Source organism: Rhinatrema bivittatum, chromosome 12, assembly GCF_901001135.1.
Source record: "Rhinatrema bivittatum chromosome 12, aRhiBiv1.1, whole genome shotgun sequence".
Taxonomy (NCBI): domain Eukaryota; kingdom Metazoa; phylum Chordata; class Amphibia; order Gymnophiona; family Rhinatrematidae; genus Rhinatrema; species Rhinatrema bivittatum.
The window spans coordinates 83,257,089-83,275,448 of NC_042626.1; the positions used below are offsets into that span (position 1 = coordinate 83,257,089).

Below are 18,360 nucleotides of genomic sequence, written 5' to 3' on the forward strand. Positions count from 1 at the left end.
TCTTCTCTGTACCTTCTCCATTGCAACTATATCTTTTTTGAGATGCGGTGAACAGAATTGTACACAGTATTCAAGGTGCGGTCTCACCATGGAAAGATATAGAGGCATTATGACATTTTCCACTTTATTATCCATTCCATTCCTAATAATTCCTAAACTCTCACTTAGGCACCCATTCACACCCACAAGACACACAAGCTCTCATCAAAAACTTCTTCTTCCTTCACTGCAGGGATGGGCTCCAGTTCCACCGTGGCTTTACTCCGGCGGGCCTTCTTTTTTTGCCACCATGGGGATGGGCTCCTGTGGTGGCCTTGGTCGGGGTCGGGTTTTCTTCTTCGCCACGTGGCGACCTTGCTTCATCGGGGTTCAACACTGCCATTCCTCCTGCCCCACCCCCAGGCTATGTGATGCCTGCCTCACCGGCCAATCAAAGGCTTCCTCCCTTTTTCCTACTCCCACTGGCAGGTAGACTGGAGAAGGCTTCCGATTGGCCTGCGCGGGGGCAGGCAGAATGAAGGAGGTTTCCCATTGAGCAGTGGGGGTAGGAAGAAAGGAGGCTTCCAATTGGCTCGCGAGGCCTGGAAAAAGGGAGAAGGAAAGAACGGGGCTGTGAGACACCGGGAGACGCGACATATCTGCCGGTATTTGGCGACACACTGGTGTGTCGCGACACACCAGTTGAGAAGCGCTGGTCTATCATATCCACCCTCAGCCATCTCTTTTCCAAGCTGAAGAGTGCTAACCTCTTTAGCCTTTCTTCATAGGGGAATTGTTCCATCCCATTTATCATTTTGGTCGCCCTTCCCTGTATCTTTTCTAATTCTGCTATATCTTTTTTTGAGATGTGGTGGCCAGAACTGAACACAATACTCAAGATGAGGTCACACCATGGAGTGATTGAGAGACCGCACCTTGAATATTGTGTACAATTCTGGTCGCCGCATCTCAAAAAAGATATAATTGCGATGGAGAAGGTACAGAGAGGCTACCAAAATGATAAAGGGAATGGAACAGCTCCCCTATGAGGAAAGACTAAAGAGGTTAGGACTTTTCAGCTTGGAGAAGAGACGGCTGAGGGGGGATATGATAGAGGTGTTTAAAATCATGAGAGGTCTAGAATGGGTAGATGTGAATCGTTTTTTTACTCTTTCGGATAATAGACTAGGGGGCACTCCATGAAGTTAGCATGTGGCATATTTTAAAACTAATCGGAGAAAGTTCTTTTTCACTCAACGCACAATTAAACTCTGGAATTTGTTGCCAGAGGATGTGGTTAGTGCAGTTAGTATAGCTGTGTTTAAAAAAGGATTGGATAAGTTCTTGGAGGAGAAGTCCATTACCTGCTATTAAGTTGACTTAGATAATAACCACCGTTACTAGCAACGGTAACATGGAATAGACTTAGTTATTGGGTACTTGCCAGGTTCTTATGGCCTGGATTGGCCACTGTTGGAAACAGGATGCTGGGCTTGATGGACCCTTGGTCTGACTCAGTATGGCATGTTCTTATGTTATCTGTTTTATTTTCCATTCCTTTCTTAATAATCCCTAGCATTCTATTTGCTTTCTTGGCTGCTGCTGCACACAAAGTAGATTTCAGGATGGCACCATTTAAAATTAGGGATACAGCTACCTATGTATAGAAAAGAGAAGAGTGAAGGTAGATGGGCACTGGGCGACTTCACAAGAGGCATCTGCAAATAGCACGTATGCATGTGTTGCTGTCCTTTCTTTAGTAGCAACTAGGACCTATTTAGTGGGCAAAAGGCCAGTAATAGTGTTCCACAACCTTGTATCAGGCTTAAGAAGCCAACCTGCAGGGCTGTTCTTCTCTACAATCTTCACCCCCCTTGCTCTCACCCTGTGTTGCTGGGAGAAGAACAGGAAGGCGTTATAGTGTAGCTTACACACACACGTAGGGGTCAATGCAACACAGTGCGCAAACTAATCCCCTTATGCAATAAGGGGCTTATCACCTCCACAACTCGCGTCAAACGCATGTGAATGAGGCTATTATTCACTCCCAATGCAAAAATAAAAGTGCGTCCAATATGCACATTTTTGCGCTCAAAAGCAGGCATTAATTTCTGAGCACCCCAAAAGTTGTACAGAAAAGCAGAAAATAGTAATTTATAAATATTAATTTATTCACTCACTTATTGCCGATTGATCCATTCACTGTCACATTTTATTTATTTATTTCTTTAGAGACGTTTTTATACCGGTATTAGAGGGGAGATCATACTGGTTTACATTTTAACAGCAGGTTGAAAATACATAATAACAGGGACTAAAAAACGGGAAGGGATCACATAGGGTGCAGAGAAGAAGTACAGAGCAACTGAAGAGAGAGTTCATTAACAATTTGCGCGAAGCAAAGATAACTGATATGGATAAATTAAAATACTGGGGAGCACAAAAACATGGTTAATATAATAATTACATCGTCATATATACAAGGTAGTGTCATAAATGGAGGGCAAATATACAGAGAGCACAAAAACATGGTTAATATAATAATTACATGGTCATATATACAAGGTAGTGTCATAAATGGAGGGCAAATATATAGAAAGGTAACAAGGCAGCATGAACGTGAGTAACAGCGGATGAGGTAAAAGAATAAGGGGCGGGGAGGAGGGGTGGATTAGTCTGGATAGGATTGTCTAAACAACCAAGTTTTGAGTTTCTTTTTGAATTTGGAAGAGCATGGCTCGAGGCGGAGACTCGAAGGCAAGGAGTTCCAGTGTGAGGGGCAGCAAATTGAGAGGGCATGGTCTCTGGTGGAGGAGAGGTGCAATGAAAGGACCAATCACCTTCAGAATGCTGTCCTGAAAGGGGGATTGGTCCTTTCTCTGACAAATCAGGAACAGCCCTGCCAGAGGAGGTTCTCCGGCATGGGTTCCTGGCCCACAGGAGGGAGAAGATTTAAGTTTTCAAAAGGCTTTGCTAAGGACCTCCATTCAGGTACTGCTGCACCCCCCTGGATCTGGTCCGGACCGCTTGGTCTTTCGAGCCAGACCTTGAGGGAAGGGAGCTTAGGGCAGGTCAGACATGGGTGCCCAGCCATGTCTCCTAGGCACCCGATGTCAAGGATGCACTAGGGGGTGCACAATGTTCCCTAGCGTGTCCATTTTGGCATGGTAGCTCATTTAAATATGACATCGGATCCCTGGGAGAGGTGGTTAAGAAAGCGGGTGCTAAGCATTGAGTGCCTGCTTTTACATGCCGATATTACATCGGACCCAAAGGGAGGGGTTGAGCTCATGAGCCACTGCTTTATACCCTCCTGGGTGTGTTGCCTTTCAGCTTCTCAGGCTATCAACCCGGCCTTGCTGCCTCTGCAGCTGTTGACCACACAAACGAGGGTAAAAGGGGGCTGGGGGGAAGGAGAATGATGATGGAAGCTCAGTAACCAGTGTACAGAAGATCAGGCCTTATGAAAAGAGAGAGCCCCATTCTCCTCTTCAGTCCTGTGATCCATCATGTCCATCCCCCTGCTGCTTTTCTCCTACCAGTGCTCATCAAACATGTAAAGACAATAGTGTAATAGTTTTCAAAAATGTCCTAATAAGATCCCTCTTTGCCCCATGGACCAAAGATGTAAGAGAAAATAAATGCTATAGTTCAATTCCTAAACACATGCTATGCCTATCTGTTTTAAAAAAGCTGTCTTAATTATAAGCTCTCTGTGACATACCGGGCTATAACTTAAGGAAGGACAGAGAGGAGTGGCTCTTTATGACAAAAACAAAATCCAAGCATCTGAGCTGCAAGGAAGATGGGGCAAAGAAGCATTATGGGCTGTCCTGAAAAAAGATGATGGGGCATTTATTTTTATTGGAGTGGTTTACAGGCCTCCAAATCAAATGGAAGAACTTGACAGAGATCTGGATCCAAAAGATGGCAAAGAAGGGAGAAGTGGTGATTGTTGGAGATTTCAATCTGCTGGATGTAGACTGGAGAATCCCCTCTGCAGAATCTAACAGTAGTAGGGAGATAGTGGATGCCCTGCAAGGGGTTCTGTTCAAACAAATGGTAATGGAACCCATGAGGGAGGGAGTTATACTCTATTTAGTGCTCACTAACTGAGATAATGTCTCTAATGTCCGGGTGGGTGCCCACCTCAGTACCAGTGATAATCAAACGGTACGGCTTCATATCACAAATAGGATATAGAGAAGTTGCATGAAGACCCGAGTTTTGCAGTTCAAAAACACTGACTTTGCTGAAATGGGGAAGTACCTGGAGGAAGAACTAGAAGGCTGGGAGAAAATGAAAGATGTGGAACAGTGGGCCAAACTAAAAGGAGCAATTACCAAGGCAACTAATCTATATGTTAGAAAAGTAAAGAAAAGCAAGAGAAAAATGAAACCTATCTGGTTCTCAAAGGAGGTGGCTGATAAAATAAATGCTAAAAGAACAGCGTTTAAAAAATAAAAAGGATCCCAAAGGGAGGATCACAAGAAACAATATCTGGTGGAACTGAGGGGAGACTAAGAAAGTAATCAAGAAAGCAAAAGGTCAAGCGGAAGAAAGGATTGCCAAAGAGGTAAAGCAAGATGACAACATTTTTTAGATACATCAGAGAAAGGAGAAAAGTCCAAAGTGGTATAATGAAATTGAAAGGTGAAAAGGATCAATGTATGGAGAGAGACGAAGACATGGCAGAAATATTAAATAAATACTTCAGTTTGGGGTTCACTAGAGAAGGACTGTTGCAAATTAACAAGAAACTGGAGGGGAGTGGAATAGATGTAACTCCATTTACAGAAGAGAATATATGGGAAGAGCTAGGAAAACTGAAAGTGGACAAAGCCATAGGGCCTGATGAGGTTCATCCCAGGATACTGAGAGAGCTCAGAGATGTGCTGGCTGGTCCGCTGCGTGACCTGTTCAATAGATCCCTAGAAACGGGAGTGGTGCCGAGTGATTGGAGAAGAGCGGTGGTAGTCCCACTTCACAAGAGTGGGAGTAGAGAGGAGGCTGGAAACTACAGGCCGGTTAGCCTCACCTCTTTGGTGGGAAAAGTAATGGAGTCGCTGCTGAAAGAAAGAATAGTGAACTATCTATAGTCAGAAGAATTGCTGGACCAGAGGCAGCATGGATTCACCAGGGGAAGGTCCTGTCAGACAAATCTGATTAACTTTTTTGATTGGGCGACTAGGGAACTGGATCGAGGAAGAGCGCTCAATGTCATCTACTTGGATTTCAGCAAAACCTTTGACACAGTCCCGCACAGGAGGCTTGTGAATAAAATGAGAAGCTTAGGAGTGAGTGCCTGGTGGTGGCCTGGATTGCAAACTGGTTGACGGACAGAAGACAATGTGTGATAGTAAATGGAACTTACTTTGAAGAGAGAGCGGTGTTAAGCGGAGTGCCTCAAGGATCGATGTTGGGACCTGTCCTGTTCAATATCTATATGAGCGACATAGCGGACGAGATAGAAGGTAAGGTTTGTCTTTTGCAGATGATACTAAGATCTGCAACAGAGTGGACACGCCAGAAGGAGTGAAGAGAATGAGACTGGATTTAAGGAAGCTGGAAGAGTGGTCGAAGATATGGCAGCTGAGATTCAATGCCAAGAAGTGCAGTCATGCATATGGCGTGTGGAAATCCGAAAGAACTGTATTTGATTGGGGGTGAAGGGCTGATGTGCACAGAGCAGGAGAGAGACCTTGGGGTGATTGTTTCGCCGACTTCAGATAGTTAGATACTATGTGACAAGGCGATAGCTAAAGCCAGAAGAATGCTGGGCTGCATAGAGAGAGGAATATCTAGTAAGAGAAAGGAAGTGATGATCCCCTTGTACAGGGCCTTGGTGAGGCTTCACCTGGAGTACTGTGTTCAGTTCTGGAGACCATATCTCCAAATGGACAGAGACTGGATGGAGACAGTCCAGTGAAGGTCGACCAAAAAGGTGGTTGGTCTTCATAAAATGACTTATGAGGAGAGATTGAAGAACCTAAATATGAATACCCTGGAGAAGAGGAGCAGGGATGATATGATACAGATTTTCAGATACTTGAAAGGTTTTAATGATCCATGGTCAACAACAAACCTTTTCCATTGGAAAAAAATCAGTAGAACTAGGGATCACGATTTGCAACTCCAGCGAGGAAGACTCAGAACCAATGTCAGGAACTATTTCTTCGCGAAGAGGGTGGTGGATGCCTGGAATTCCCTTCTGGAGGAAGTGGTGAAGACTAAAACTGTGAAGGATTTCAAAGGGGCATGGGATAAACACTGTGGATCTATAAATGCTAGAGGATGGGAATGAAGAGAAGAGCCATGGGGGTGGCTACTACATGGTGATTACTATCCTTACTCAATAAACCTTCACTTGGTTAATGCAACTCCAACATTGCTCTCTGCTTCAACGGCAAGGGGAAATGTGGAAAAGACTATTTGCATTCAGACAACAACCAACAACGACTAAACTACACAGTCTGGGTAAACAAATAAGCGTGGGGGTAGCTTGCTTATTGTGGAAGTTACTACCCTAAACCAATTAAGTCTGATACTTAACTTTGACTGCATATACAGCGTTGCTCTCTGCTTTAACGGCAGGGGGAAATGTGGAAAAGAGGATTTACATCCAGACAATATCCAACAAGGCATTGATCTGTGCAGTCTGGGTAAACAAGCATTGGAGTAACTTGCTTGATGAGGTGGTTACTACCCTTAACCATTAAGCCTTATGCTTCATCTTGAATGCAACTCCAACATTACTCTCTGCATCAATGGCAGGGGGGTGGCAGGAAACTCGAATCAAACAGAAGAGAGGATCACCTTTCTGGTGGCTGAAAGGAATCAGTAAGTTTTGCTTTGGAATTTTTTTAAGTATTGGGGAGAAGTAAACTATTGGGGTATATTATTTAGTGTGTTTGTATATTTGTGCTTTTAATAATAAGGCAGCTAATAAACAGAAGTTAGTGTGTTTGTATTTCTCAACCCACCCACCCTTAGCTCTACTTTAATTTTTAGGCAGGTGCCACTTTCACACTAAAAAAAAAAAAAAAATCAGCCTTTTAACTTCAGTTCAGGAATTCCCCACATCTTATTGAGAGTTTGATCATTCCCCTATCGGCCACTACCAAACATATAGTGAATACGCTAATACATTTAAAGGATGCTAATTAGACACATTCTTACTCACATAGCAACCCAAAACTTAACTAGGAACTGAACAAATCTGAGATGAAGGCAGCAGTCCAGCAGCAAGAGGGGGGGCTTCCCAGTCTTTTGGATCGAGTGTTACATGTAGGATTTTTTACCCGAGAGTGATAAGTTGTACGTGTACATCTGATGCAAAGAGCTCCTGTCTCTTGGAGAACTAGTCCGATCTCTGGAGGCTAGAGTGGCAGACCTGGAGGAGCTGAGGCAGACAGAGAGGTATATAGATGAGACCTCCAGGGACAGAATAGCCAAGTTCCAACTTAAGAATGGCTGCCCTGGTGCTGACTTGGAGGAAGAAGTTCTCATGATCGTAGAGCAGCAGCTTGGTACAGCAGGAAAGGATCCTGAAGCAAGGACCTGCGCTCCAGATGGTGCAGTATCCTCTTGCACAGAGGATGTATCTCCCAGGGCTGCTGCCCGGGAGGGAAGGGTTAGGTCGGCCGTCATAGTTGGTGATTCGATTATTAGGAATGTAGATAGCTGGGTGGCTGGTGGGCATGAGGATCGCCTGGTAACATGCCTACCTGGTGCGAAGGTGGTGGACCTCATGTGTCACTTAGGATTTTAGACGGTGCTGGGGAGGAGCCGGCTGTCGTGGGCACCAACGACATAGGAAAATGAGGGAAGGAAGTTCTGGAAGCCAAATTTAGGCTCTTAGGTAGAAAGCTGAAATCCAGAACCTCCAGGGTAGCATTCTCTGAAATGCTCCCTGTTCGATGCTCAGGTCCCCAGAGACAGGCAGAGCCCCGAAGTCTCAATGCATGGATGAGACAATGATGCAAGAAAGAGTGATTCAGTTTTGTAAGGAACTGAGGAACCTTTTGTGTTGTGGCTCCTTACCGTGGCTGACCATGGCTGGTCCCCCCTACCCCCTGCAACGCTGGCCGGGGCCGCCGCTGGCCAGCGCAGCGAGCTCCACTCTGGGGTCGGCCAACCGCGGCCTTCCAAGCGGCTCTGAACGCCGCAGTCCTTCTTTCAGCAGAGCTCTCCATAGGCGTGCAGGAGACTCCACCTCTTAAAGGGTCCGAGGCAGGAAACCTCGGCCCGGCCCCGATGGATGACATCAGTACTGAGGGGTATTTAAACCCTGCCTCAGTCTGCAGCTACTTGCCTTTGCAACAGGATGTTTCCTCGGAGTGCTAGTTGCTGTTTTTCTTTTCAGTTCCTAATCCTGGTTCCGTTCCTGTTCTTACTCCAGTCCTTGGTTCCTGAGTTTAGTCCCAGCATTCCAGTTCCTGCTTTCCTGCCCGTGCCTCTGTTCCTGATTCTGGCCTTCTCCTCGTCCTCCAGTTCCTGTGCTCCCCTACTCGGCTTGATCTCCTGGTTTGACCTTGGCTTGCTTCCTCATCTCTGCTTGTCTGCTGCCCGTCTTGATTCTTGGCCTGGTTCCTCGTCTCTGCCTGTCTGCTGCCTGCCCCGGATCTTTGGATTGGACTCTCGTTCTGCACCTCTGCTGCCAGCCCTGACCCGGACCTCAGACCCTGCCTTCGCCTGCTGTCACGTCCGTTCTCATCGAGGCGACCCGCATTTAAGACCTGCCGGCTCCGGCACCCAAGGGCTCAACCTGCAGGGAATGAGGGCTGGTATAGGTGAAACTCCAGCTGGGTTGTCCTCACCTGTACCACCAGCCGGCCATCCCTCAGTGGTAGTTACCAACCCTCGTCCCAGTCCAAGGGTCCACAGTTCTAACATTTTGGGGAAGGGGGAGTCTCTTCTGAAGGGATGGTCTCCACCTTATCCAGGGTGGAACCAGACTGCTGGTGCTAACGTTTAAAAAGGATATAGAGCAGCTTTTAAACTAGAACATTCGCTCAGCAGCGCATGGTTCGGAGGGAGGTACCTTCAAAGAATACTAATGATGCATTAGAATTAGGGCATCCCGACAGTGAGGTTCCAATAATAAGAAAAGTAGTCCAAGTGCCTGAAATTAAAAACTCACCTGAGCTAAAAAATTCCAATTTATCCCTATCAATTAAAAAGGAGCATGAAATTCAAACAAAAAACACACTTTGAAATGTTTGTATGCTAATACCAGAAATCTAAGAAGTAAGATGGGAGAATTCGAATGTATAGCAGTGAATGATGACAGACTAAATTGGCATCTCAGAGACATGGTGGAAGGAGAATAACCAACGGGACATTTTATCCCGGGGTACAAATTATATCGCAATCACAGAGAGGACCATCTGGGAGGTAGGGTGATGCTATATGTCCGGGATGGGTAGAAATCCCTTGTGTGTTGGGGAAGAGTATAATGATAAAAGTATATTACCATCCACCTGGCCAAAATGGTGAGACGGACAGTGAAATACTAAGAGAAATTAGGGAAGCTAACCAAATTGGTAGTGCAGTAATAATGGAAGATTTCAATTACCACTATATCTTCAAGGAGATCTATACAGTTACCCACATTAGTAAACTGTAGAACAAAAATGGGAACCACAAAATATATTTATTAATCAAAGCCTAAGTGAAGGTGTCAGCAAGCCTGACATTGTATGTTTCAAGAGAAACCAACCGGTCTTCTAATCATTCACCTTCACAAAAATTTTTTTATTATTAATCCAATTAAAAAAAAATATATATGTGTAGAAAAACAATTTTTGGCATTTAGCTCATTTATATTTTTGTAAAAACTATGATCATTTTTTGATTTTTGGTATTCTGATATATCCTCGATCTACAGAATGTATGTCAACCGCAGTCTCTTTAACGTTTGTGGTAAAACAGCCCTACACGGCTGGTGTTTCGCAATAATGCTTCATCAGGGGCGTGCGAAAATCATTATAGGAAGAGTCTTTGCTAAAAGTAATATCAGAACATATTACTCTTAAAACATACCCTCATCCCACAACTTCAGATGATCTAAATCTGTATATATCTCGCTTGCCCTTTCCACATTTACCCCCTCCCATCACCTCCCCCCCTCTCCGCCCCCTTCAAGTTCATATTCCCTTACCCTCTACATCAATCATGTTCTTTGTTTTCATTATGTTCTCTGTTACAATTAATGTTAGCCCTTCCAAGTTCTGATCACCCAGTTTCATGTACTGTGTTCAAAGTTACTTGTAAACCGATATGATGTACCCACGAATACCGGTCTGAAAAAGCCTTTAAATAAAAATAAACATACATTTAGTGTAATGATGTTGATAATGGAGGCAAAAAGTACTTACACCAAGGCTACCGTCTCAACAGTCTCTTCACAGGAACAGACCAAACGAAGGCAGCGTCAGCATTTCATTAAATACCCAAATGTCGTGTGATGTAAGACTTTGACGTCACTAATATGCAAATCATATGTAAGCGACCAATTGTACTGGTAACTCGCCTGGTAACTTGCCTACCTGGTGCGAAGGTGGCAGACCTCATGTGTCACATAGATAGGATTTTAGACGGTGCTGGGGAGGAGCCGGCTGTCGTGGAACATGTGGGCACCAACAACATAGGAAAATGTGGGAGGGAGGTTCTGGAAGCCAAATTTAGGCTATCTTTCAGAGAAAGTGAGAAACCTCGGAGTGATAATTGACACAGAACTTAACCTAAAACAACACATATTATTGAAAGTAAGGGAAGGATAAGCCAAACTAATGACCCTCAGAAGACTAAAACCGCTACTTACAATAAATAACTTCCGTTCAGTGTTACAAGCTCTAATTTTCGCTAGCACTGATTACTGTAATGCACTCCTACTTGGATTACCACACACAACGATTAGACCACTCCAAATAATGCAGAACACAGCTGCCAGAATTCTGACTGGTAAAAGTAAAAGAGATCACATCTCCGAAACCCTAATAGATTTACACTGGCTACCCATCGAGCAAAGAGTACATTATAAAACGCTATGTACCATACATAAATTAATACATAATGAAAAAGCTGAATACAGCCCTCCGCCTACACGTCCCTAACAGAAACATGAGATCAGCAAATAAAGCATTACTAACCATCCCCTCAATTAAAACAGCTAAACTAACCCAAGTAAGGGAAAGAGCTCTTTCCTTAGCTGGTCCTATGTTATGGAACTCCATGCCTATCGAGATCCGCTTACAAACAGACATCAAAATCTTCAGAAAACATTTTAAAACATGGTTATTTAAACAGGCATACAACATAGAGAGAGGAGAGTAAAACACAGGGAATAAGAAAAGCGATCTGCAGAACACTCAAGCACACTACCCCAATCTACATGGGTTTATATTCTATTTTTATTTTTAAATGTTTGCCCTTGATTTTAGAATTTTAAAATCTGTTAAAATAAAGAATGGACATGATATAACATGATACAACACTTCCAATTATGAGTAATTATAAACGAACTGTTACCGTAAATTCTTGGCACCTGTTTAATGATAGATTTTATTATGTTTTCCAATATTATTATTTGTGCCTTATTGTAAACCGTTATGATGGTACCTAACTTAATGACGGTATAGAAAAGTTTTTAAATAAATAAAACTTAAATCCAGAACCTCCAGGGTAGCATTCTCTGAAATGCTCCCTGTTCCACGTGCAGGTCACCAGAGGCAGACAGAGCTCCGGAGTCTCAATGCGTGGATGAGATGATGGTGCAAGGAAGAGGGATTCAGTTTTGTTAGGAACTGGGGAACCTTTTGGGGAAGGGGGAGTCTCTTCCGAAGGGATGGGCTCCACCTTAACCAGGGTGGAACCAGTCTGCTGGCGCTAACCTTTAAAAAGGAGATAGAGCAGCTTTTAAACTAGAACAAAGAGGAAAGCCGACAGTTGCTCAGCAGCGCATGGTTCGGAGAGAGGTATCTTCAAAGGATACTAATGATGCATTAGAATTAGGGCATCCCGACAGTGAGGTTCCAATAATAAGAAAAGTAGTCCAAGTGCCTGTAACTAATAACTCACCTGAGCTAAAATATTCTAACTTATCCCTATCAATTAAAAAGCAGAATGAAAATACTAACAAAAAACAAACTTTAAAATGTTTGTATGCTAATCCCAGAAGTCTAAGAAGTATGATGGGAGAATTAGAATGTATAGCATTGAATGATGACATAGACTTAATTGGCATCCAGAGACATGGTGGAAAGAGGATAACCAATGGGACAGTGCACTACCGGGGTACAAATTATATCGCAATGACAGAAAGGAGCACCCGGGAGGAGGTATGGCACTTTATGTCTGGGATGGCATAGAGCCAACAGGATAAACATCCTGCATGAGACTAAATACAAAATTTAATCTTTATGGGTAGAAATCCCTTGTGTGTCGGGGAAGACTATACTGATAGGCGTATACTACCGTCCTCCTGGTCAAGATGGTGAGATGGACAGTGAAATGCTAAGAGAAATTAGGGAAGCTAACCAAATTGGTATTGCAGTAATAATGGGAGACTTCAATTACCCCAATATTGACTGGGTAAATGTATCATCGGGACACGCTAGAGCGATAACGTTCCTGGATGGAATAAATGATAGCTTTATGGAGCAATTGGTTCAGGAACCGACAAGAGAGGGAGCAATTTTAGATCTAATTCTCAGTGGAGCACAGGACTTGGTGAGAGAGGTAACGGTGCTGGCAATAGTGATCATAATATGATCAAATTTGATTTAATGACTGGAAGAGGAACAGTGTGCAAATCCATGGCTCTCGTGCTAAACTTTCAAAAGGGAAACTTTGATAAAATGAGAACAATTGTTAGAAAAAAACTGAAAGGAGCAGCAACAAAAGTAAAAAAAAAAAAAAAAAAAATGTCCAAGAGGCGTGGTCATTGTTAAAAAATACCATTCTAGAAGCACAGTCTAGATGTATTCCACACATTAAGAAAGGTGGAAAGAAGGCAAAACTATTACCAGCATGGTTAAAAGGGGAGGTGAAAGAAGGTATTTTAGCCAAAAGATCTTCATTCAAATATTGGAAGAAAGATCCAACAGAAGAAAATAGGATAAAGCATAAACATTGGCAAGTTAAATGTAAGACATTGATAAGACAGGCTAAGAGAGAATTTGAAAAGAAGTTGGCTGTAGAGGCAAAAACTCACAGTAAAAACGTTTAAAAATATATCCAAAGCAGAAAGCCTGTGAGGGAGTCAGCTGGACCTTTTTATATGATCGAGGGGTTAAAGGGGCACTTAGAGAAGATAAGGCCATCGCGGGAAGATTAAATGATTTCTTTCCTTCGGTGTTTACTGAGGAGGATGTTGGGGAGGTACCCGTAATGGAGAAGGTTTTCATAGGTAATGATTCAGATGGACTGAATCAAATCACGGTGATCCTAGAAGATTTGGTAGGCCTGACTGACAAAGTGAAGAGTAGTAAATCACCTGGACCAGATGGTATACACTCCAGAGTTCTGAAGGAACTAAAAAATGAAATTTCAGACCTGTTAGTAAAAATTTGTAACCTATCATTAAAATCATCCATTGTACCTGAAGACTGCAGGATAGCTAATGTAACCCCAATATTTAAAAAGGGCTCCAGGGGTGATACGGGAAACTACAGTCCAGTTAGCCTGACTTCAGTGCCAGGAAAAATAGTGGTAAGTGTTCTAAACATCAAAATCACAGAACATGTGATGGTTTAATGGAACAAAGTCAGCATGGCTTTACCCAAGGCAAGTCTTGCCTCACAAATCTGCTTCACCTTTTTGAAGGAGTTAATAAACATGTGGATAAAGGTGAATCGGTAGATGTAGTATACTTGGATTTTCAGAAGACGTTTGACAAAGTTCCTCATGAGAGGCTACTAGGAAAAGTAAAAAGTCATGGGATAGGTGGCGATGTCCTTTTGTGGATTGCAAACTGGCTAAAAGACAGGAAATAGAGAGTAGGATTAAATGGACAATTTTCTCAGTGGAAGGGAGTGGCCAGTGGAGTGCCTCAGGGATCTGTATTGGGACCCTTACTTTTCAATATATTTATAAATGATCTGGAAAGAAATACGACGAGTGAGATAATCCAATTTGCAGATGACACAAAATTGTTCAGAGTAGTTAAATCACAAGCAGATTGTGATAAATTGCAGGAAGACCTTGTGAGACTAGAAAATTGGGCATCCAAATGGCAGATGAAATTTAATGTGGATAAGTGCAAGGTGATGCATATAGGGAAAAATAACCCATGCTATAATTACATAATGTTGGGTTCCATTCTAGGTGCTACAACCCAAGAAAGAGATCTAGGTGTCATAGTGGATAACACATTGAAATCGTCGGTTCAGTGTGGTGCGGCAGTCAAAAAAGCAAACAGAATGTTGGGAATTATTAGAAAAGGAATGGTGAATAAAACGGAAAATGTCATGCCTCTGTATCGCTCCATGTACTGTGTAAAATTCTGGTCGCCGCATCTCAAAAAAGATATAATTGCGAAGGAGAAGGTACAGAGAAGGGCTACCAAAATGATAAGGGGAATGGAACAGCTCCCCTATGAGGAAAGACTAAAGAGATTAGGACTTTTCAGCTTGGAGAAGAGACGGCTGAGGGGGGATATGATAGAGGTGTTTAAAATCATGAGAGGTCTAGAACGGGTAGATGTGAATTGGTTATTTACTCTTTCGGATAATAGAAAGATTAGGGGGCACTCCATGAAGTTAGCATGTGGCATATTTAAAACTAATCGGAGAAAGTTCTTCTTCACTCAACGCACAATTAAACTCTGGAATTTGTTGCCAGAGGATGTGGTTAGTGCAGTTAGTTTAGCTGTATTTAAAAAAGAATTGGATAAGTTCTTGGAGGAGAAGTCCATTACCTTCTATTAATTAAGTTGACTTAGAAAATAGCCACTGCTATATTGCTAGCAACGATAACATGAAATAGATTTAGTTTTTGGGTACTTGCCAGGTTCTTATGGCCTGGATTGGCCACTGTTGGAAATAGGATGCTGGGCTTGATGGACCCTTGGTCTGACCCAGTATAGCAAATGTTGCTTACCTGATGTAACAGGTGTTCTCACAGGACAGCAGGATGTTAGTCCTCACAAATGGGTGACATCGAGGATGGAGCCCCAACCACGGAAAACTTCTGTCAAAGTTTCAGGAACTTTGACTGGCCCCTACTGGGCATGCCCAGCACGGCACCAACCCTGCAGCCAGCAGGGGTCTCCCTTCAGTCTTGTTTTCAAAGCTACAGGCAGTGCCGAAAAGATAAAATAAAAACGAACCCAACACCGCGGGGTGGCGGGCGGGTTTCGTGAGGACTAACATCCTGCTGTCCTGTGAGAACACCTGTTACATCAGGTAAGCAACATTTGCTTTCTCACAGGACAAGCAGGATGGTTGTCCTCACAAATGGGTGAGTACCGAGCTGAGGATGTCCTGACTTGCACCAAATGTACCCAACGGCGTGCAACAGGCACAACAACTGGGGAGGAATTTGGTAAGGACATCCGCACCCTACCGGGAGGTGGAAGGGTATTGGTACATCAAGTTGGAAAAAGGTTACGCAAGACAGATTGGCCGAAGATGGAATCTTGTCTTCCAGCTTTATCCAAACAATAGTGGGCTGCAAAGGTATGGAGGGAACTCCAGGTTGCAGCTTTGCAGATGTCAGGAAGCGGCACCGATCGAAGGTGTGCTACTGAAGTCGCCATGGCCCTCACAGAATGTGCCTTAACACGGTCTTGGAAAGGAATGCCAGCTTGCTGATAGCAGAAGGAAATGCAGTCCGCCAACCAGGAGGAAAGAGCCTGCTTACCCACAGCTTGTCCTAACTTGTTAGGATGGAAAGAGACGAATAATTGAGTGCTCTTCCTGTGAGAAACTGTACGGTCTAGATAAAAAGCTAGAGCTCGGAGTCACGTGATGTGGTGATCTGGGATAGATGTGTCTGCCCCAGCTCCAGGTGACCACCTCGAGATCCCTGCCAAATCTACAGCATCCGCAGCTTTTAAGGCACATCAGAACATCTGTGAATTCTGCCTATGAATATCGATCGGTATATGAGCAAATCGCCGGTCACCATGCCTCCCAAATTGGTGAAAAAAGACAAAGAAAAAACTAAGCCGGGAGATGACAAAATGGCCGCCGCAGGGGAAAAACCGTCCGCCGGCCTAGCAGATGAAGAGGCGATATTGGCTTTAACTAACGCGGTCACTGCGGCCCTGGCTCATAAATTGGACAAGATTTCTGAACAATTGACTACGCTGCAAACAGCGCTGGCTGAACTTCCCCCTCGAGTGGAAACATTGGAACTACGAGTGGGCGTTGTTGAAGACGAGGCGTTAGCAACGGTGGGTAAAATTCACAAAATGGAGAAACAGATCCAGTCTCAAGAAGATCGCATCGAAGATATGGAAAACCGTTCGCGGCGCAATAATTTGCGCTTCATTGGGATACCAGAATCTATACCGGATCTGGATCTAGCAGATCAACTTACCCAGTGGCTTCCATCAGCGCTTAACATCCCAGAGCAGCTGGCTTCTTTAAAAATAGAACGGGCCCACCGCCTGGGAAACAAGGCTTGCCCGAATCAGCGCACGCGAGTGGTGATAGCTCGCATTTTGGACTTTGCGGATAGGCAGAGGATCTGGCAGGCGTCCCGGAAGATCTCACCTCTCAAATTTCAAAATGAGCCAGTTCGCATATTTCAAGATTTTTCGGCGAAGGTCGCGGCGAAAAGAAAGGAATTTGGCACTGTGTGTTCGCAGCTTGCAGTTAAACAAGTGCGGTTCGCGCTGCAGTTCCCTGCTAAACTGTGCATTTGGCACGAAGGACAGACGCAGGCCTTTGAATCTGTTCCCGAAGCACGAAAGTACCTTCAATCCGCTCACCTCCTGACCCGAGAAGACGCCGGGGCGACAGCTTCGTCTTGAGCAATAGCAGCAGCCGATTTCTCGGCGACACGTCCTGATGTCTGCAGGTTCTTTTGCTAATATGCGGGCCTGGTCCGGGCTAGCTCAAATTTGCTTACAGTTTTCAGTTTAAATTGGTACCCCTGGTGCGTTCCCGGGGGGAGTTGCCCCGGTGATTCGTTGTGCAGAGACATGGATGCAGCGGTGGCTTATTTTCCTGTATTTTTTAACGGACCTTTGGATGCTAGCGCCGGGGCACCTTCTCTACATTGATGAGTTCACTTTATTTTTGCTACTTCGGGCACTGTTTCAAGTGGGGATATTTCCTTTTTGATATCTCTGGATTGGATGCGGATCTTTGACTCTAGTTGCTTTATGATTAAGAGGTGGTCACCTGATCACATGTTTTGGCTCCTACTCTCATTACTGAGAGATTTGAATGATGTGGAATGAATGGTGGGGGGGAAGAATGGGGGGGACACGGGAAGGGCGGGAGAGGGGAATGGGAGCTCGGGGGAAACTTCAGTCCAAATGGCAGCGGGTGCGGGGGATAATGTGTTGTCACTCTTGGGTTTATGCATTGTCCCTTTATTTTGTCACCCTGCTCGGGGGATGTGCTCCGTTGGGTGGCACTAATTTTATTGGAATGTCTGAGCCTACATATATAACATGCTTTCCTGTGCCTCATTTTCAAGATCTACTGATATGGCACCTAAGGTGAATTATCTGAGCTGGAATGTTGCAGGTCTGGGCACACCGGTCAAAAGGGAGAAAGTGCTAGCCAGGTGTCATAGAGATAAGGGGGATATCATATTTCTACAGGAAACGCATATGGTAGATAGTGAACATAATAAATTGAAAAATAAAAAGGGGTACACTCAGGTTTTTTTTTCTTCGGGGACCAGCAAACGAAATGGTGTGGCCATATTAATCAAGGGCTCTGTTCCTTTTCAATTGGAAACACAATGGTCAGACACAGAGGGAAGATACATAATTCTTAAAGGTGTCTTGTATGGAGCCCCTATTTTACTGGCATCCATATATGGCCCCAATAAATATGATCATGGGTTTTTTGCTCAGCTGGTGGCCCGGGTTTCAGAGGCGGGTTCTGCTTCTGTTATCCTAGCTGGTGATTTCAACTGTTTGGCGGACCCCCTTTGGGATAAATGTTCACTAAGTCATACTTCTCCATTGGGTAAAGGGAAGGGTATCTCCTTTTTATGTCGTACATTACAGCTTGTTGATGTGTGGCGGGCGCTTCACCCTTCTGAAAGGGATTATACCCACTATGCTAGGGCCCATCCGACTAAGTCCAGAATCGATTACATACTAATCTCGGAGTCCTTGTTCTCTACAGTCGAGACTGCAGCGATCGGGACATTAGCTATATCTGATCATTGCCCTGTATTCTGTTCTTTGGG

General features: G+C 44.2%; 1 protein-coding gene across 2 annotated transcripts in view; it reads left to right on the forward strand.

Annotated features, from left to right (window-relative positions):
- Positions 1-18,360, forward strand: part of LOC115074348 (endoplasmic reticulum membrane sensor NFE2L1-like) — a 266,568-nt gene that overhangs the window by 112,547 nt on the left and 135,661 nt on the right. The gene's annotated exons all lie outside the window — the stretch shown is intronic.